The sequence below is a fragment of the Zalophus californianus genome, chromosome 6, assembly GCF_009762305.2.
Source record: "Zalophus californianus isolate mZalCal1 chromosome 6, mZalCal1.pri.v2, whole genome shotgun sequence".
NCBI classification, from domain to species: Eukaryota; Metazoa; Chordata; class Mammalia; order Carnivora; family Otariidae; genus Zalophus; species Zalophus californianus.
The window spans coordinates 97,855,314-97,877,481 of NC_045600.1; the positions used below are offsets into that span (position 1 = coordinate 97,855,314).

Genomic DNA, 22,168 nt, shown 5'->3' on the forward strand with positions numbered 1-22,168 from the left:
TCAATAGGTAAAGGGTTACACAAAATGCTGGCAAACCATACAATGGTATAAATATTTAGCGGTTAAAACGAAAAACTGCTTATACACGCAACAAATTGAATGAATCTCAAATGCAGTATACAAACGAAGGAAACCACTTTAAAGATTCAATACTGTGTGATTCCATTTATACAACATTCTGAAAAGACAAAACTATAGTGATAGAAAACATACCAGTCCTTGCCACAGTTAGCTTTAGGGAGCATGTGGCTACAAAGGCATGACAGAGTATTTTTGTGTAATGTAACTCTTCTCTATCATAATTTGATGTTGGCTCCAAGAACATGTGTTACCATTCATACCTGCACACAACAATTTTAAAGTTAATTTCATTCTATGACAATTTGCCAAATATAATTTTAAGAAGAATAAAAATAGAAGTTAGGGAAAATGAGTAGGAAAAGTAATGATAGAGACCAAAATTGCACCAAAATTCAGGAATTTCTTTCTGACTGAAAATAAAGCACTGGTTTCAGTGGTTGTATTTTGTACATAACATGTGAAAGCCAAGTACAGTTATTATTTTTAAAATATATTTTAAAATGTTTCTTTTCATAATTGCTAAACTTGCTCATTTTGTTTTTAATTTGGAATAGTCATTCAACCTACTTAGTAAAATTTGAGAGAAAACATGTTCCATATATATAAAATCTACCAATTTTCATTTTGATCTTGTAAATTATTTCACTTCTTGGAATTTTTTTAATGTTTATAATAAGCAATGATAACACACTTTTTTTATAGGCATATCAGAGGATTTTATTATAGGTGGATTCGCCATAAAATTATAAGTTGTCATTTTTAGGTCTCAGTGTTTTACTGTCTATACACTTAACTACAAATCAAGAAGGTATGGTTCTTGAATGATGGCATTTATAGCAGAAGGTTAATAATAACCTAAAAAATACATGTCTGTGGAAAAACTTTCAAATGAATATAATTTTGGTATCTTTTTTTAAGATTTTATTTATTATTTGAGAGAGAGAGAGAGAGCATGAGAGGGGGGAGGGTCAGAGGGAGAAGCAGACTCCCCGCTGAGCAGGGAGCCCAATGTGGGACTCGATCCCGGGACTCCAGGATCATGACCTGAACCGAAGGCAGTCGCTTAACAAAGTGAGCCACCCAGGCGCCCTTGGTATCATTTTTTTTAAAGATTCTTATTTATTTATTCATGAGAGACAGAGAGAGAGAGAGAGAGAGAGAGGCAGAGGGAGAAGCAGGCTCCCAAGGAGCAGGAAGCCCGATGTGGGACTCAATCCCAGGACCCTGGGATCATGACCTGAGCCAAAGGCAGATGCTTAACCATCTGAGCCACCCAGGCACCCATAAATTTGGTATCATTTTTAATAGGTTTAAATTACATCTGTCTGGGGCTCTTAACAGAATTCTTTGGTTGTGGCTCACTGTAAAATACTGTACTGGAAATCTGTAAATTAAGCAACTGTTTATCATATGCATCGTCTTCCTGATTGGCATGTTCATCCAGAAATTTTCTCATATGGTTCTTTAATTCATCAGTTCCTTCTCCTGTAATTGCAGAGATGGGGATGATATGTTGGAACTCCATGGTCCTCTGTGGAATCATATTTTTTTTTTCAAATAAATGCAGAAAATCTTGAGGATTCTGGAGTTGATTCATCAGTACACGGAATTTATCCTTAGCACCTGGCAAGTCCATTTTATTAACTGCCAGGAGTGCAGGTTTTGTCTGAAGTTCCTCTCTGTACAACTCCAATTCTTTTGTAAGCAGTATTATGGTTTCAAAGGCAGCTCTGTATTGAGTTTGGGAAGAAAGCTGAAATCCAGAAATATCGACAACAAACAGTAGTTGTCTAGTTCTTTCTATATGCTTGAGGAATTTGTGGCCCATTCCTTTGTTCATAGTGCTCTTTCTATTAAACCAGGAAGATCAGCTACTCATATCTGTTTGAAATCATTGTACATAGTCTTTCCAAGTTGAGGCTTTAATGTTGTAAATGCATAATCTGCAATTGCACGTTTTGCATGAGAAGCCTGACTTAACAAAGGATTTTCCAGCATTTGGGAATCCCACTCGGCCTATATCAGCTCTAAGTTTTAGATCAAGGTGAATGACTCATTTCTGATCTTTCAGTATTAAGAAATTAGTGAGTAATTTACCGCCAATACCTCCTTCAGCTACCAGAATTCTGTCTTTCTCTTTATTGAGCTCTCCTATAATTTTACCATTTTTATCGGTTACTGAAATACCCACAGGTACAGGAATTTCACAGTCTTTTCCTTTAGACCCTTTCAGTGCACTAACTCAACTATTTGTTCTTTATCCAGCCACAAACCATTTCTGAGGATATTTGTCTTTGTTTTAAAGTCATTTTGTTGGGGCGCCTGGGTGGCTCAGTCGTTAAGCATCTGCCTTCGGTTCAGGTCATGATCCCAGGATCCTGGGATCGAGCCCCGCATCGGGCTCCCTGCTCCATAGGAAGCCTGCTTCTCCCTCTCCCACTCCCCCTGCTTGTGTTCCCTCTCTCGCTGAGTCTTTCTCTGTCAAATAAATAAACAAAATCTTAAAAAAAAATAAAAATAAACAAGTAAATAAAACTTTAAAAAAAAAAGTCATTTTGTTATGGGCTACAACCCACATGTCACCACCTTTTCCACCTTCTCCACCTAAGCAAGGGTATTCCACCACTTCCTCCTCTGGTGAGTCTTAGGTTATCAATTAAGTTTCCATACTTTCTGTACCATGCACAACTGCAGTGCACCATCACTGCAATGTGCCAGGACTCAATGATAACACACTTCTAAATAAAACAGAGTTAAAGAAGTGTCAAAAGTAATTTAAAAAATATTTTGAGCTAAATGAAAAGGAAAACACAACTTAGCAAAATTTGTGGCATGCAGGGAAAACAGTGCTTAGAGATTTATAGCATTGAATGTGTATATTAGAAGAAAGATATAAAATCAGTAATGTAAACTTTACCTTAGGAAACTAGAAAAAGAAGAGCAAATTAAATCCAAAGTAAGCAGAAGAAAAAGTAGAAAAATTTGATCAGGTATCTATGAAATTGAAAATAGGAACTCAATAGAGAAAATCATTGAAGCCAAAAGTCAGTTCTTCAGATAGATAAAATAAGAGATGATGAAGCTGATGGTTTTCCAGTGCCACTTTTCAGAGTCTGGTTTTGTTTTAATTATCTGTATCTCTTTATTACTGACTTTTAGTTCTGTGCATTAAGCCTAATTATTCTTTCCACGGAGGTATCATCTGTGTAATATTTGCTTCAACCAGGGCTTGGCTTCTGTTTCTTCATTTTAGTCTTTCCTGGCTGAAATTCTACCTTAGTACTTTATTTTGTAGGTGTGCATTTAATATGCCTCTGTAGCCATATTTTTCCTAGTCATAAATTTTACATTTCATGTAATTCTTCTAATCCTTTTATTTATATTTCAATGTCCACGAATCCCACAAAATTGTTTTGATTTTTATAGGTTTCACGGTGTTTGAAAATCAGCCTGCAGTACTACAGTAAGCCTTTCAATAAAAAGTGTTATTCTCCTACATAACCATATCACCCTTTTCGTGACAAAGAAAATTAACTGCAATTCCTCTAACACTGTTCCTATTTACACTTAATGAATTGGTCCCCCAAAATGTCTTTTTTTGGGTTTAAAAAAATAGCCTTTGCATTTGATTGCGACATACTTTCTTTTAATTTAAAAATTTCCCTTACAATTAACTTTTTAAAGAAAGCAGAACAGCTGTATAGTAGAATGTCTTACATTCTGTATTTTTTTATTTTTCCTGAAGTATCGTTAAATGTGTTCCACTATCCCATTTTTTTCCTAAAACAAACATTTTTTTGTCAATAAAACTTTATAATTGATGTCCTTATGTAAAACATGAAGAGGTGCATAGTATTGAATAACTGGTTTTTATTTTAACTTGTTCCCATGGTTTGTTCTGTGGGTTGTCTTTCTTGTAAAAGTTCAAGGGAAAAGACAGAAGGTAAGGATTGCCACTGTTGTTAAAAAATTCATAGGAGTAAAAGAATGTGTCCAGGCATGGAAGATATAATAACAACCCTAGCATAACTGGATTGAGGAGAATATGAAACTGTTTCTAGAAAAAGAGGGACCAGTGAGATTTGGTTTTGGGGTATGGGTATGTTGAGGTTGAGGTGTATATCTTTATAGTTCTTCTCTAGGGTTTTCTTTGTCCACATAAAGAATTCAGTCCTGGAGCACAAGGTGACCTGCCCTATTGCTCCAAAAGAGAAAAACTGGAAGCTCTTGCTATATAGGCAAAGACATGGTGGTGATAGTGGGGTTGGTGGGGGTGGGGGGAGGAGTTAAGGGATGGGAAGGGGCTGTTCAGCATGCTCCATGAGAAACAAACACTTCTTTCACTCTTCAGGAAACTGAGCACAAAGAGGAATAACCAAATATGCCTTCAAAGAAATAGCATTTTCATTTTCCTCCCTAGGTGAGCACAAGTAAAGTCATATTCAGTCACAATTAATGTTAGGATTACTTAACATGTCAAGTCTATTAAAACAAGTATAAGTCACCTAACACATGTATTTTGTATTCATAAACCTGAGATCTCTTTCTGTGTTGACATCCACCAGTGTTGATTGCCTACAATTAATTGATTCCTTCATGTATTTTTTGACACAGCACAGAGTATTCAACTAGCAAAAGACAGTTACCAGTCAAGCATGTCATTTCTAGAGTCCTACACAGATATATCCCAATCTGAAAAGAAAACTGATTTGAGAGAATGTCCTAAAAGCTTTTCTTCTGACTGACAAGCTGTCAGTCTAAAGGGAAACTCAATTTCCACTCAGTATGTCTCTATAAAACCTTCAAGTTTAAACAGATAAGATAAAACAAGCATAGTCTATAGATCCTCTCACTCTGCACTACTCATGCATAATACTTAACAGTTTGTTTGTGGGTAATGAATGGTTCAGATTAATCCTTATCATGTTCACACCTGGAAAACCACCAGATAATATGAACTCTGCATCTAAGAAAAGAGGATCTAGAATTCTAAAGTCAATGAATTGGATTTACAAGTGAACTGAGAGTTCACCAGTTAAAACTACTATACTTCTTCCAGAGTGTATCACTGCTTAGGTAATAGTATACTTAGAAAAATTTATTCTTGTAGAAGAGGATCATGATTATTTCCTAAGGGCTTTTATATTAGAAACTTAACAAACATTTATTCATTTCTGGAAACTTTCAGATCCCTGCTTTCCATGGGTTGAGGTAACCTAAAGGTGGTGTGGTGTACGGTAATGGATAACTATAGTCAGTTTTCATTTGAGATAGTTATGTTCTGTAAAGTTATCATAGATGCTAAGTTAATGAATAATGAACCATTGCTCCTAGTAGAAATATAGAATTAAGTTCCTGCAAGACTCTGGTCACAGCACTTTTATTAATACATAAACTTGTTTTATGTTTTATGTGTGTTTCTGTTTAAGGACTTAATGTATCTTGTTGATTCATTAACATTAACTTATGATCAACAATACTATAACTCATACCTGAAACTAAGCATATTTTCTCCATAAGACATGTCACAACCTTCTTGTGCTTTAGGAACACTAGAAAGCTCTTAAAATGGCTTGGGAGGCATTTTGAACAGTGAAATCACCAACAAAAAGGACAAAAAACCAATAAACATGGCACTAAGTCTGCAAGAAGGATGCTTTTTTATAGTCTGAGGGCTAAAACAAGAAGGCCTTGTTTGACCTCAGCTGGGAACATGCATGCCAGGTATTCCCAGTTTTTTGCAGCTCTGCACATGTCCACGAATAACTGAAAGCCCAACCAGTATATGAATAAATTTTAGTAATAAATTTTAGTAAGTAGGAAAATTTGCTTAAACAGAACCTGTGAATAATGAGGTTCAATGGAATCTGATGATCCTTGGGTACCTGTGCAGACTGAGAAAGGGAGCTAAATAATGTTATTTCTCTTCTGTGCTTTTAGCTTTCTCTTTACTTGGTTGGTCTCACAAGCAAACTTAGAATCAAATGGAACTTTTCCCTTTCTTAAAAGCTTGTTGGCTTTGGCTCCTCATGTGGTAAGGCATCGGTCTCCCTTCATTTTGAGGAGTATATGGGCTGTTGATCTTTCATGAGGAATATAGCTTTTGTTAGTGATAAAATTTCTATAAGGATTGATTCTCACTCCCAGGTTATTATAAACTACAATTCTGACATTATGTAAAAAATTACATAGTTTTTTCCAATTTCTCCTCAATATTGATAATTAAAAATCCAACTAAAACCTAAACATGGAACTTAACAATTATTCATATTTTGTGTGGCTCATTTATTCTTTTTTTTAATTGTGAGTTTATACTCAGTTCTCTAACTTTTCAGAGAAATTTAGAAATTCATTCTGATTCTTAAAGTATTAGCTATATAATATCTTTTTTTTATGGAGCTGTTTTTCTTCTGTTCATTAAAAATGTTTTGTGCTTGGGGCGCCTGGGTGGCTCAGTCATTAAGTGTCTGCCTTCGGCTCAGGTCATGATCCCAGGGTCCTGCAATTGAGCCCCACATGGGGCTCCCTGCTCCGTGGGAAGCCTGCTTCTCCCTCTCCCACTCCCCCTGCTTGTGTTCCCCCTCTTGCTGTGTCTCTCTCAGTCAAATAAATAAATAAAATCTTAAAAAAAAAATGTTTTATGCTTGCAGTGTCACAATAGCTAAACTATGGACAGAGCCAAGATGTCCATCAACAGATGAGTAGATAAAGAAGATGTGGTATATATATACAATGGAATATTATGCAGCCATCAAAAAACCCGAAATCTTGCCATTTGCAACAATGTGGATGGAAGTAGAGGGTATTATGCTGAGCGAAATAAGTCAATCAGAGAAAGACATGTATCATATGACCTCACTGAGAGGAATTCTTAATCTCAGGAAACAAACAGGGTTGCTGGAGTGGTGGGGGGTGGGAGGGATGGGGTGGCTGGGTGATAGACATTGGGGAGGGTATGTGCTATGGTGAGCACTGTGAATTGTGTAAGACTGATGAATCACAGACCTGTATCTCTGAAACAAATAATACACTGTATGTTAAAAAAAAAAAGAGAAGATAGTAGGAAGGGAAAAATGAAGGGGCAAAATCGGAGGGGGAGACGAACCATGAGAGACAATGGACTCTGAGAAACAAACAGAGTTCTAGAGGCGGGGGAGTGGGGGGGGATGGGTTAGCCCTGTGATGGGTATTAAAGAGGGCACGTATTGAATGGAGCATTGGGTGTTACATGCAAACAATGAATCATGAACACTACGTCAAAAACTAACGATGTAATGTATGGTGATTAACATAATAAAAAAATTTTAAAAATAAGATTAAAAAAATGTTTTGTGCTTAATACTTTGTGCCTAGAAGATAGATTCCAGCCAAATAATATAAATATCTCTTTTATCCTTTAGGAAATTCATCTTTCTAAGGATTTATGATCAGTGTATTATCCTTAGAAAAGCATTATTATATTGACACTTCTCAATATTTGGAGGTGTTACTTCAATAAAAATAGGTATAAATACAACAAAACTCATGGTGAAATATTTGGAGAATACTTGATTTAAAAAAGTTAAGTAGACTTTCTTAGTATAGGACTTTTTAGTACTCATGTACGCTTTCGTCTCCCAGAGGAACTCAAGTAATGTATGTACTATATAAACACACTATATATTTCCCAAATTTATGTGAAAATGGAATTCTTTTTGAGAGGTAGCTTGGCGGGTCAGTGGTCCATGGAATAAACTTGGGAAAATGCTGGGTTTGACAGCCTCCCTACAAGATCCTCCCATGGATCTCATTTCTGCTCTTGTGGCAAAATGAAGTCAATTTATTCCCACCTTCTATATAATAGCCCTTTGAGTATTTTAAAGATGCTAAATATCACTCTTAAGTTTTTTATTTTCCAGGTAAAATGTCCTCTGTGCTTTAAAGGATTCTTATGATAATCTTACTACTAGACCTTTTACAAAACCTTTGATATTTTATTAGACATATTAGTATCACCTTTATTGGAATCTAAGGTTATGACAAGTTCTGATTTCTTTGTGTATCTGATTTTATTTACTTTTGCATGCAGTATATGTTTTACTTGATAGTTCCTCCTGCCTGTCTTCCCCCATGCACACCCCAAAACTCCTTGACAGTAAGTGAAGGCCAGGAAAGGTACGAAGTCTAAAACATGGACCCAAATAGAGAACATTGGTAACATGCATTTCATTTGCTGATGGGGTAATGGGAGACAGTGTAGTTGGTAAACTCTGAGACTTAAATGCAAGATGTATAACGTAACTTTTAGTAAAAAAGTGAAAATTCTTCAGCAAATTCTTTAGAAGAGTTAAATTTTTCAAGCAAGTCCACCTTAACACTGACATGACAGAAGAACAGGTGGAAGGAGAGACACAGGAGAATCAGTTAATTTTCATTTGCAGAAGAGTTTTTAACTCATAGTTGGTCCAAGCTGATCTTATAAGGAAAGTTTTTTTCTATTTTTGAAGCAAAAGAAGGGAAAATAGTTATTGCCTGATTTGCTGATTACCTAAAAACAGCCCCAGGACAAGGGAGATCCACCTGGATACTAGAGTGTATGGATAGAACTGTTCTAGAAAAAGTTTGGAGACCCTCTTAATTTTGGAGGATGGTTTTCAAGCATTCTTCTGGATGAGTCCTCAGATGTTCTTGATTCCTTAAAACAGGATTTCCAGGCCTTCATAGCTTTGCATGGATGTCGTTGGATGGGGGCTACCTAGGAAGGAACATAACCTTGGGCAAAACTGCTCTCTAGAGCTCAAACACAGCGGCTAAGGCAGTGAGTCCTTTATTAAGAGGGGTTGGGTGGCACACCATAGTATTCTCTACAGGAAGATTTTGTTGAATCTGGTATGGTTTCTTTTTTTGCTTATTTTTCTTTATGGTTACCTTTGTGCCTCTGTGATAACTTATATCACTTTTCTTTCTCCTTCTCTGAGCAAGGGCAAGAGGTTTGGCTTACTTTAACTGCCTTAAAGAATTACTGAGAACCTCTAAGAATAAATCCTTTTTAAATTTAGGATTAAAGGTTATTTATTGGGGCGCCTGCTCTGCTCAGTCGTGAAGTGTCTGCCTTCGGCTCAGGTCATGGTCCCAGGGTCCTGGGATCGAGCCCCATGTCGGGCTCCCTGCTCGGCGGGAAGCCTGCTTCTCCCTTTCCCACTCTCCCTGCTTGTGTTCCCTCTCTCGCTGTGTCTCTCTGTCAAATAAATAAATAAAATCTTTAAAAAAATTTTTATTGAAGTATAGTTGACACACAATGTTATATTAGTTTCAGGTATACAGTGTAGTGATTCAACAACTCTATATGTTTTGCTATGTTCACCATAAGTGTTGCCACCATACACCACTATTATAATACCATTGACGGTATTTCCTATGTTGTACCTTTCATCCTTCCCAAGTGGCATTCATTCCATAACTGGAAGCCTGTATTTCCCACTCCCTTTCACCTATTTTGCCCACCCCCACTCACTCCCCTGCTGTCAGCCACCAGTTTGTTTTCTGTAGTTATGGGTCCGTTCCTGTTTTTTGTTTGTTGTTTTTAGATTCCACATATAAGTGAAATCATGTTGTATTTGTCTTTGACTTATTTCACTTAGCATAATCCCTCTAGGTCCATCCATGTTGCAAATGGCAAGATCTCATCTTTTTTATGGCTGAGTAATATTCCATTATATAACCACATCTTTATCCATTCATCTTTTGGTGGACACTTGTGTTGTTTCCACATCTTGGCTATTGTAAATAATGCTACAGTAAAACATAGGAGTGCATATATCTTTTCGAATTAGTGCTTTTGTTTTCTTTGGGTAAATACTCCCTAGTAAAGGAATAGAATGGTATAGTATTTCTCATTTTTTGAGGAACCTTCATATTGTTTTTCATAGTAGTTGCACCAATGTACATTCCTATCAACAGTGTACGAGGGTTCCCTTTTCTAAGAATAAATGTTTAAAAAATGCTTTGAGATCATTCTACATAAGATGCTACAGATTTGGGGCACCTGGGTGGCTCAGTTGTTGGGCATCTGCCTTTGGCTTAGGTCATGGTCCCAGGGTCCTGGGGTTGAGCCCCGCATTGGGCTCCCTGCTCAGTGGGGAGTCTGCTTCTCCCTCTCTCTCTCTCCCCTGCCCGTGTTCCCTCTCTCACTGTGTGTCTCTCTTCAAATAAATGAATAAAATCTTTAAAAACAAAAACAAAAACAAAAGATGCTACAGATTTGTTTCTTTGTGAAACTGTATAAAATTATGAGTAAAAAGAAGGATAATTTGTTTTTCACTTTTGTATTTCCATATACAAGATCTTTTCCCCGGTTGTCTTGAAGCATTTAATCTGTTAAGTGTGAGGTGGGGATAGGGTGTATTAAGAAGGCAAAGAGAATTAAAAAAAAATCTGGCTTTTGATTTTAATTTATTCAGTGAGTATATTTAAGTGCCTGCTATATACCAGGCACTGTCATAGACTTTGGGGATAATAAAACTTGGCAGCAAGAAAATGGGCTTAACAACTAGGCATTTTCAGCGAGATGAAGCATTTCTAAAGTCTTGAGTTTTATCAAGAACCATGCCTGAAGTAATGAAATTATAGGGTTTCAATCATAGTATAGAGAAAATACCATAATATAGAGAAATTCTTTAGACTTTTTTTTAAATCTGAAGAAATTCTTTGTATATTTTCAAGTTGACATCTAAACTTTAATTATAAGTTTGGTAATTGCAAAGGATGCAACTTGGGTGTTTGGTATTGACATTTAGAAATAAAGTGGTTATATTGTTCTTTTGAGTGTATTCAGTGGAATCCAAATGGCTTAGCAAGTTGATATCATCTCTTGAAAAATGATTAGGTGTGAGATGCTGGTGTTGGGCACAAAGTGAAAATACTCTTATGTTTCTAACGCAGAGGCCACTGCTGTATACCAGGCAGTGACTCCTTCCAGAAATTGACCCTGTTGTCTTGCAGTGATAGAGGCCACATTTTTTGTGGCATTAAGCCTTTGACCCCTTCTTGGAGCTATTGGTAGTGCCTCACTGCTGTTGATACTTTTTCAGATTACAGTGTTGTTGTAACCAATCTGATCAGCCAATTCTGACTGTAACATTGTGGCCCTTGAAACTAATCTGTGTCATGTGTTCAGCTTCTCAGACTGTGTGCATCTTAACAATGATATATCTTCATTCCCCAAAGCCACTGAACAGTTGGCTGAGAGTCAAGGTATTCAGTGGACCTTTTACGGGGCCAGTCATCTATGCGCATCCAGTATTGTTTAGTGTTTAAATTGTCTAAAGGTTGACTCAAAAAGTTTCTGACCTTCCCTCACTTTCTCCTGGTTCACACACTTTAGTAAGTGGTTTGGTCATTGAATGGAGGTATCCCCAGAAAGGTATCATCTCTTCTGAATAATGGTCAAGATAAAAGGTGTAGGGCGTTACACAGACCCATCTTGAAAATCATGGGTATCATAGATCTTTTTTTAAAATAGCCAGGTTGGTACACCCTTTAGGTGGCAGCCTACCTTAAAAAACCGTCTTAGGCGATTCAAAGTTAATTCTCATTCAGACACCTAGATTCTTTTGTTGTATTCTCGAATCCTGGGTTATAAGAATAATGACCATTTGGTCAAATATACTGATCAGCAAGTCTCCTGTGATGGCTCATGGGGATAAAATAGCATATAATGGTTCTCTGGAATTTTTATTTTAAAAAAGCCCTTGTTTCTTTTGCATTTGACTTCTCCAGATGAAGAATCTGGGTCTGGGGAGGAAATTATTAAATAACTGGAATGGGACATACCAGTTTTCCCTGGGTCCTAGGTAGGGAATATCTTAAGCTGTTGGAAGTAGGGATTGAGGGGAGATCATTCATGATCTTTGTCTTTCAGAATCGCTCCCAGAGCCTTCCTCAGCAATGAAAACTTCCTGGTGCAGCTCTCCCAAACTGCTGCAAGTGCCTTATATTTAACTGAGTGCTGGGTATGCTGTCCACCTTCAGATAGCTCTGGCCATGATTTGTCATTCCTCTTAACTTTATTGAGAAGTCTATTGGAAGCAGCAGGGGATGACCCTAACTTCTCTACCTCCCACACAAAACACCTGTCAACACCTCCACATGCCTTCCCTGCACCCATTCGAGTAGCCATTGTTCAGTCATTTCATGAAGTGGCCAAATGCCAGCTGGCTGATGTTTGGACAAACAGGATAGTTTGGCTTGACTTTTCTTAGGCAGTCTTTTCAGAAAATAAGGACTAAACACTAAACTGGGACTCCTAAAGCACACCAGCCTGTTAAAAGGCCACATTTGACCCACCGTTAGCTTGTGATTTATGTCCTATTTGTGGATCTCCAACAATTGTAAGCAACACTCTTTCCAGAGGTACTTTAAGCATTCCTGGCATTGTACTTCTTGTATGAAAGCCAGACATCAACTTGCCTCCTTACCAAAACTTGTACTGTAAGGCGAGTTGTAAGAAACCTTCATGTATTTAATGTAACATTATGTAGTTTTAAAATTATTGTAGAGATTTCTCCAAAATGAGGCTAGTCTTGATTACTTGGGGGAACTTCTTGGAGGGATGAGTAATTCATTTTTTACATGTACTCTGCATGCAGTTATCCCTGGGATGGAATCATCCAGTTAGGATAGGTATTATGAAATTTGTCCCTGACTTTAGCTGAAGTGATCAATAATACCATCATGTCTCTAGAAGGTATTTAAGTCAGCCTCAAGTTACTGGCCAGGGTTGTTATGGATGATAGAATTGCCTTAGATTTCCTTATGGGCCAGGCAGATTCTAATTGCAAATACATGTACCTGTACCTGGATTAGTGCTTCCATCTAAGTGGAAAGGTCAATTCAGACACATAAGGAGAAAGCCACTTGGATTTCTAAGGTAGACTCTGATGGTTTATGGAATATATTAAACTGATTTGGCCCAGGACCCTGGAGGACATGGTGGATTCAGTACTCTAGGTTGGCCTCATCTTGTTGCCTTGGAGTCCTGTTTATAGTAGTAACCTTCGTTACATGGTGGGTAATATAAATTGAATAGATTTGGTACTCCCTTTGTCAGTCAGATTAATCAGCTTGGTCAATAGAGTGGAATGCTTTGGAAAATTTGCTAGGAGTCCATGACAATGTAGAAACAAGGGAAACATGGTACTGGAGGTAATTTTCCATGGGCCTCTTATATTTCCGCATGTTTTGCAAGCAGAGGCACTGACTGCCTTTGTTTTGGACTATCCTTTCAAGGATGCTTATATAGTAAACAGTCTTGGAAAATAGACATAGTGTCTTTCTAGAGCAAAGGTCCGGTATGTTTTACTGTTCAGTATAATAGAGATAACGACTCTCTAGACAAAGATCAGCCATGCTCACTGTGCAGTATAAAAGATTTGGGCTCCCTAAACTCGGATTTTCTCTTCTGTAAACCCACTGTGCACACATCCATCTGGACTCATTCATGTTGCTTCCATGGGATGTGGGGGTAAGGGGGACTGATGCACATACACTCATGCTCATGCTGCTTGCTATGATATGACTGATAAAGTAGTTTATCTCAGACTCAGGAGTCTCACGTCTTCTGCCTTCATCTACAAAACTGATGGGTTTACCTTGTTAGCTTAGAAGTAAGGCTAAATCTCAGACCCTTCGCAGTTCTTGACACTAAGATAATGGGTGCTGTCTCTGGAGTGTCTATTTGGGGGGCCCTATATCTCTATTTAAAAAATGATCCATTTGAATAGTAATAAAAATGTAAAATGCATGTAACTTTCAGCCTGGTACTGCCATTTAAAGGTATATTACCTGTAGTAAGGACACAAACTACTTCCCTCGCTCTTGGGGCCAAATCTGGCTCACTGCCTATTTTTTTTGTAAATAAAATTTTACTGTAATACAGTCCTGCCTATCTATATTTCTCTTGTCTATCTATGACTAATTTTGTATTACAAGGCAAAGTTGGGTAGTTGAAAGAGAGACTGTATAGATCACGAAGTCATCTTACCTGTCCTTTAGAGAAAAACTTTTAGAGCCCTGCTCTAGCACTTTAGCCCAACATTATTTCCTTTCAATATGCTTGCAAAAGTGTGTCAAGGTAGATATACAGAGATGTTCAAAGCAGGATTGTTGATAATAGTAAAAAAAAAACAGTGAGAAAACTGGAAACAACTTCAGGAATTGTGAGGTCTAGATTTGTTGCCTGAAGATTGTACTTGTGCAGATTTTCACATCATCCCCTGGACTGAACTCTGCCCAGTGAGTCTGAGACCCCACATTATGTACTTGGACTTAAAATACATGAGACACTATTTTCTTCTTCACCCAGGATAAGGGGTTGTCAATACCATCTGGGAGAGAAGGCAAGGGACACCAAGTTAATTTGGCAAGCCTCTCTAAACTCCAAGGAGTGTAAGGATTACCTAGTAAGAGGCTCGGGATATTGCTGTTAAGTTTTGCATTTTAGTCCAAAGATATTTGAAAGCCAGTCAAAAGTAGTCATTGGGAAAACAAAGTAAAACACAACAAAAACCAAACAAACAAAACAGAAGAGACTGGAATTACAATAGCAACAACAAAGGTATTGCTTTTGATATTGATGAGCCCACACTTAACTACTGATTCAGTTAAGGAGGGCCCTCTGTGTGCTCAAGTATGAGGATAGAAGCCTTAAATGACGTGGAAGGCCTATCTTAACATCTAGGAGAGAATTAAATTTACAGTTAACCCTTAAACAATATGGATTTGAACTGTACAGGCCCACTTATATGAGGATTTTTTTCAATAAATACATTATAGTACTGTAAATGTATTTTCCTTATGATTTTCTTAACATTTTTTCCTCCAGCTTATGTTATTATAAGAATACAATATATAAATGCATAAAACATGTGAAATATGTGTTAACCAACCATTCATGTTATTGGTAAGGCTTCCAGTTAAGTTTTGGGGGAGTCAGAAGTTATATGCAAAGTTTTGACTGCACTGGGTGTTGTCTTCTGTTCCTTCGTTATCAAGGATTTCAAGGGTCGACTATATTTTAATGAGCCTTTAGTAAGGAAATTAAGACCAAACTCTTTGGGATTTTGGTAGCCTCGTAAGAGGGGGAGGAGTTAGCCTGGTAGCAACTTGTATTTTAGAAATCCATCTAAGGAGAAAGAAGGCCAAGTTCTAATATTGTGGTTGCCTGGCCAAAATGCAAGTTTTTAGTGGGCAATATTAAAGATGTTTCAGATGTATTTTGCTCACTGCCTTTATTTGGAAATATAGTGACCATGTGTTTTGTACAACAGATCAGTATCATTTAATTCCTTTCATTAGGTATTATTTGTATTCACAAAGTCTTAAAAATTTATAACAATTCAATCACATTTCATTGTACGTATGACATCCGTATGGAGGGGGGAAGGGTATATGAGATAGGGATTGTCCAAGAAAATCTAGGTGTATTCTGTTTATGTAGCCAAGTGTTACAAATTGTGGTCAGGAGACAAATGGTGAACCTGTGGATATTTGGGGTAGGAGCAGAGTACCTCTTGAGGTCCTCTTCCAGAGAATTCCTTGTGTTGTAAACCTTGTGTTTATATTTCTTCAAGTGTGGACTTGGGGAAGTAATACCTTACATGGCGAAGTTTGACACATATTGGTAGGGAAGTCTTTTTTAAAAGGTGCTTTTTTTTTCTTTTTGAAAAAATGTAAAAAGTGAGGGGGAAACGTATTATTATTTAACTTGCTGCCTAATTTCCATAAATTATATTTTGCCTCACATATTAAGTTTGCAAATGTTCAAGGAATCTTAAGTAGACAAGCAACACAGAGAACCATTATGACCTGACCAAAGCTAAATAGCCGGCTAGCTGAATAAGATCACTTGGGAAATGTGCTCAATTAAATAAATAGATTAAGTGGTTTATTTTTTATATGGGCAGTTAAGAAAGCATGTTATTTCAGGTGGCACACATGGAAGAATTTTGAGACTGTGTGTAGGTGGAACAATGCTAAGCTCTCTTCTAGTTAATCAGGGAAGACTTCATGGAAGAGGGATGAGTAAGTGTGGATAAGAAGCAGAGGGTGGGTATGGCTATCCTTGTGAAGAGCTTCAAAATCAACAGGAACAATCTATCGGTTTTGAAATTAAGGATGATCGTTAAGTTTTGTATTACATGAGGTGGATGGAGGAGGTAAGACACATAGCACCTTTAATTTTTTTAGACTTCATGTATGTTATACTAATTTCACATTTACTTCACCATGTAGTCTCTCTTTAATTAATTAATCTCTATTAATTAGATTATCTTTTCTGCTTTTGTGTCCCACGTAGAACAAAATTATAGACTCATGCTAACAAAATTTCAGTTTTTTTAAAGAAAATTTAAGATTTCAAATACGGAAGGCTGTTAGCTGTTGGTCAGAATGTGAGTAAATAGAGGACTTGAGACTGAGAGCTGAGGCAGAACCTTTAAAGTATTCCTAGATTTGAGGGCCACGCTGAGGCTAGAGTGTCTTAGTGAAATTAGAAGACAGGGGTAAGCTCCTGAGTATAGTAGATTACAGGAGTGGTGGAACAGGAAACTGGCATTAACAGTGGTTTAGTGCATAGGTTGGGTCAGGATTCTCAGCCACCATGAAGAGACAGTTTGGGAATGCTTTTCACAATAAGATCTATGCCTCAGAATCTATAACAGGAAAACATGTTTATACAGGATAGGAACCAGGGTATAACTCTTGTTCTTTGCAAAGAAGTGACTTTTTTGGTCTTTATATGACTGTACTGCAGTGACTAAAACCTAGCAGATATGAACTTATATTTAGTGTACTGTATTTATTTTTTAGGATTGGCCTGTAATGGTAAGAAGTGTAATTCTGAAGTTATAATCCATCTTCCTTCCTTCCTTCCTTCCTTCCTTCCTTCCTTCCTTCCTTCCTTCCTTCCTTCCTTCCTTTGTCCCTGGTGATTATATTTGCTAGATAGATCCTATCTTGTCAGGCCATGGGATTAGTAGAAGGAAATAGTAATATACTGATTTTATGGGATTTCTGAACTGAAAAGAAAACAGGTTGCTATTTCTGGGTCACACAGGTGAGAATGGAATAATCTGCAGAGTACCAGGTGGTTTTTCTTCTCTTTTAGGATATTGAGGCTTTTCCTTTCTCTTTTGACGTTTAGAGGCATTAAATGTCATGTTTACGCTGTTGGGGAAGTTTTAAATATGTTTTTGTTGCCCATACTGAAATATTAGCCGGGATTATGGGAAATAATCCCCAAGGACATTCCCAAATGTCAAATACGGAAGGCTGTTAGCTGTTGCCTCAAGTAGATTATTCAGATAAGATTGACTTGTGTCATAAAGATTCTGTTTAGATATGGGGCTTGGTTCCATTCAGTGCTGGCCTCATGTATTTATTGAGCACTTGGTTTGTGCCAGATACTTCTCTAAGCAATTTATACCTAGTATTTCATTTAATCTTCATGGGAAACTTAAAAGGATAGTGGTATCCCCATTTTAAAGGTAAGGATATTGAAGCTCTCCTTACCAATCAGATGAATCAGTTCTCTCCATTCCCCCTGGAAAATACATTGACTGATGATGGGTCCATTGGTCATTTATGTCTAATCAGTTATACTCTAGCATACTTCTGCGCTTCTGCTCTAATCATATGAGTTGTAGCCTTACCAAGAGTCAATTGTAATTTTCCCAGACCTGTTAATGATTATTCATTTAAAATTAAATCAAATTCCTAATGAAGGTTGTTTTATGAAAGCTGAGTTGAATGTTTGGAAAGACACAATGATAAGGAGCTAAAACACTTGCTATTGAATTAGATGAAATGAGACTATTAATAAATTGTAGGAAAAACAAATGTGGAAGATTCTGAATTTATTTCTTTGCAGATGCGTTAGTTTTTGCTATATTTTAAAGAAACAAGCTGAGGGCGCCTGGGTGGCTCAGTAGGTTAAGTGTTTGCCTTTGGCTCAGTTCATGATCTCAGGGTCCTGGGATCGAGCCCCATGTTAGGCTCCCTGCTCAGTGGGGAGTCTGCTTCTTCCTCTCCCTCTGTGCTGCCCCCGCCCCCCGCTCATGCTGTCTCTCGCCTTCTCTCTCTCTCAAAGAGATGAAGTCTTTTAAAAGAAGGAAATAAGCTGAACACTGTGGAGAATGCATCATGACTATGATTTATTCAAGAAGGGCGATGTGGAATACTAATCAGAGGACCCATGCTCAGAAAAGGGGTCCTGAGGGCGCGTGGGTGGCTTAGTTGGTTAAGCGACTGCCTTCGGCTCAGATCATGATCCCGGGGTCCTGGGATCAAGTCCCATATCAGGCTCCCAGCTCAGCGGGGAGCCTGCTTCTCCCTCTGACCCTCTCCCCTCTCATGCTGTTTCTCTCTCGCTCACTCTCTAATAAATAAAATCTTAAAAAAAGGGGGGGGTTCCTCATACTGAGTTTGGAACCAAATGAAAATTAAGACATAAGAGAGTTGCATGTGAAGATTAAAACATCAGTATTATTAATGGTACAATGATTAGAGTTCATAGCTTTAGAGCTGCTGCTGTCAGATGGGTTTGCTGACACTACAAATAAAATACCCAGAATTTCAGCCTTATACCATTCCAAGACTTGATTGGAAGAATAGTGCCAATCACTAGTGTTGGCAGCTTTTTATGATATTAGCTCCACATGTTCAAGAAATGTGCATACTAGTCAGGAGGCTTATTATTCTTCTTTGGGTTAAGGCAAGTAAGGGAGGGGAGGGAGTTCTTCCAGATAGAAGTCTGAGGTGCTAGGTAAAGGTGATTCCTACAACAAATACTGGGTATGTTTTATGTTTAAAAATATTTAATGCTTGGCTTATTAATTATATCTTCACCTTAATCTGCTTTTGAATTACCATCTTGTATTATATAGCTAAGAAAGAACAGAACCTACATCAAGCATAATGTTGTGTGATATATAAAGCTTTGTACCTTTCACCAAATCACACTTGTTGGTTTCTTTTGGGCACCCTCCTGCTTCTTCCTAAGCTCTCTGTGTACCAGTTTCCTGAATTTCCCCTTGGTACTTTGACTATAGAGCCTATTTTGTTTCATTCAGGAGAATAAACCTCAAACGGAAAAACTTGTATCAAACAACATAATAGAATAGAACTATACCTTACTGTAAGAGAAGAGAAAGAGAAAATTATCACCTAGAAACCTTAAATATGTGAAATAACATCTGGTCCCCAGATCCAGACAAATTATGTTGAAAAGAATTTGTGGATATCTCCTCATGGAGTGTTCTTGTTTACAAAAGTAATACATGTACATTGCCTTTTTAAAAAAGTTATTACTGTAAAAGATATGTGTGTCAGGAACATTAAGGAGCAAGAAATAGGTAAATGAAACCTCTTTTCTTCATGAATATGAAAGATAAATGAAACCTTAAACTGCCTTATTAGAAATGTTGTTTCTGAACCATAGATGCTAATGGTTCTGCTGTCCTCTTGATGGGATGATGAATTCATTTTCCTGCTTTATATGAGGGTCATTCATCAATTACAGTGTTGAGAAGGGCATGTTTAAGGATTTGAGCTACTGAAAATAGTGACATAGGAGTAATAGTCAATAAATGGGAAGAAAAGACTAAAAACAAATGGGACTAATAATCTCTAGGTTTTTTAATACTGTCATGTAAAAGAGTATTTACTGGTGTTCCTTTAGAATAGTGGGAGGAAAACTTTTTGTAAAGGACCAGATAAATATTTGGGAGTTTGTGTGCAGCAGTTTAACTCTGCCATTGTAACATGGAAGGAGCCACTGACAGTAAGTGGGAAACAAATGGGCATGACTGTATTCCAATAAAACTTTATTTGTAAAAATAGACAATAGGTTGGATTTATCCACAGGCCAGCTCCTGCTGCAAAAGGGCACAATTTTCATCTCTCAGAATTTTTGAAGATAATTTTCTAAGAGATTTCAGTAGTTAGAAAGACTGCCTGAGAGGTCTGGACACACCTGCACTGATTCATTAAAACCATCAGCCTCACGTGCTTTTGGTAGGACTCTTGCACTAAATAGAAGGGAAGACAAGATGACTCCTAAGACTTCTGCCAATTTTTCCCTGCCACTTTTCCATCTTCTGACTGACAAAAGTTCTTTGATTTAGTTGTTTGAATATTTACACCTTGATGGGCAAAGATTCAACCCAGAAAATTGGTCTTCATTAAACTTGCTTTAACATCAAAAACTAATGATGTAATGTATGGTGACTAACATAACATAATAAAATAAAATTTAAAAAGAACACACACAAAACTTTGCTTTATATGAGTTTGCTTAATTTTATTTTATTGAATTTCAATACAGTAGTCTATTTTATATGTGTATTTATTGCATGTAATAAAATACAATATGTATTTTGTATATTCAATTATATATACATGTGTATATATTTATATACAGTAAAATACATATTTTTAAGTTTTTTAATTGAGTATAGTTGACTGATTAGTTTCAGGTGTACAGCATAGTGATCAGCAATTACATATACATTATGAAATGCTCACCACAATAAGTGTAGTTACCACCTGTCACCCTGCAAAATTACCGCAGTATTATTGACATATTCCATATGTTGTACTTTTTGTCCCCTGTGTTTATTTTGTAACTGGAAGTCTGTACCATTTACGTATGTATGTATTGATTGATTTTCCAATATAGTTAACATACAGTATTATACTAGTTTCAGGTGTACAATATAGTGATTCAGTAATTCTATACATTATTCATTGTTCATCATGATAAGTGTAGAAAATTTGTACCTCTAAATCCCCTTCACCTATTTTGCCTATCCCACCACCCCCTTACCCTCTGGCAACCACCATTTCTCTTTATTTACCTGCTTCTATTTTTTTGTTGTTTGTTCATTTTGTTTTTGTTTTTAGATTCCACACGTAAGTGAAATCATATGATACTTCCTTTCTCTGTCCAACTTATTTTACTTAGCTTGTTACCCTCTAGGTCCATCCATGTTGTTGTGAATGGTAATATTTCATTATGTTTTATGGCTGAGTAATACTCCATTGTGTGTGTGTGTGTGTGTGTGTGTGTGTGTGTACATACCACATCTTTGTCCATCATGTTTGTTGATGGACACCTACGTTGCTTCCATATCTTGGCTTGTAAATAATAATGCAGTAAACGTAGGGGTGCGCATATCTTTTCTAATTAGTGTTTTTATTTTCTTTGGGTAAATATCCAGAAGTGGAATTACTGGATTATATGATATTTCTATTTTTAGTTTTTTAAGGAACATTTTCCAGAATGTTTGCTCCAATTTACATTCCCACCAACTGTGCACAGTTTTTCCCTTTTTTCCACATCATTGCCAATACTTGTTACTTCTTGTCTTTTTTTATTCTAACCATTTTGACAGGTGTGAGACGATTTCTCATTGTGGTTTTGATTTACATTTCCCTGATGATGAGTGATGTTGAGCATCTTTTCATGTGTCTGTTGGCCATCTGTCTATCTTTGGAAAAAAATGTCTATTTAGTTCTGCACATTTTTAGTTGAATATATATATTCTGATTAACATATATATGTTGTTATGTAAGTTCTTTATATATTTTCCATATTAACCCCTTATTGGATATATCATTTGCAAATATTTTCTCCATTTCAGCAGATTGCTTTTCATTTTGTAGATAGTTTTCACTGCACAAAAGCTTTTTATAGTTTCCCAGTTATTTATTTTTGCTTTTCTTCCTCTTTTCCTGGGGAGACATATCCAGAAAAATATTGCCAAGACTGATGTCCAAAATTTTACTGCCTGTGTTTTTTTTAAAGCAGTTTTATGGTTTTAGGTCTTATATTTAGGTCTTTAATCACTTTTGAGTTTATTTTTGTATATGTTGTAAGAAAGTGGTCCAGTTTCATTCTTTTGCATGGAGCTATCCAGTTTTCCCAATACCATTTATTGAAAAGACTGTCTTTTCCCCATTGTATATTCTTGCCTCCTTTGTTGTAGGTTAATTGACCATGTAAGTGTGGGCTTATTTCTAGGCAGTCTGTTCTGTTCTTTTGATCTGTTTT

General features: G+C 36.8%; 1 protein-coding gene and 1 pseudogene across 6 annotated transcripts in view; one reads left to right on the forward strand and one right to left on the reverse strand.

Moving 5' to 3' along the window:
• TCF12 (transcription factor 12) overlaps positions 1 to 22,168 on the forward strand; it is a 373,813-nt gene that overhangs the window by 89,680 nt on the left and 261,965 nt on the right. The window lies entirely within an intron of this gene.
• On the reverse strand, positions 1,397 to 2,783 carry LOC113908669 (annotated as a pseudogene).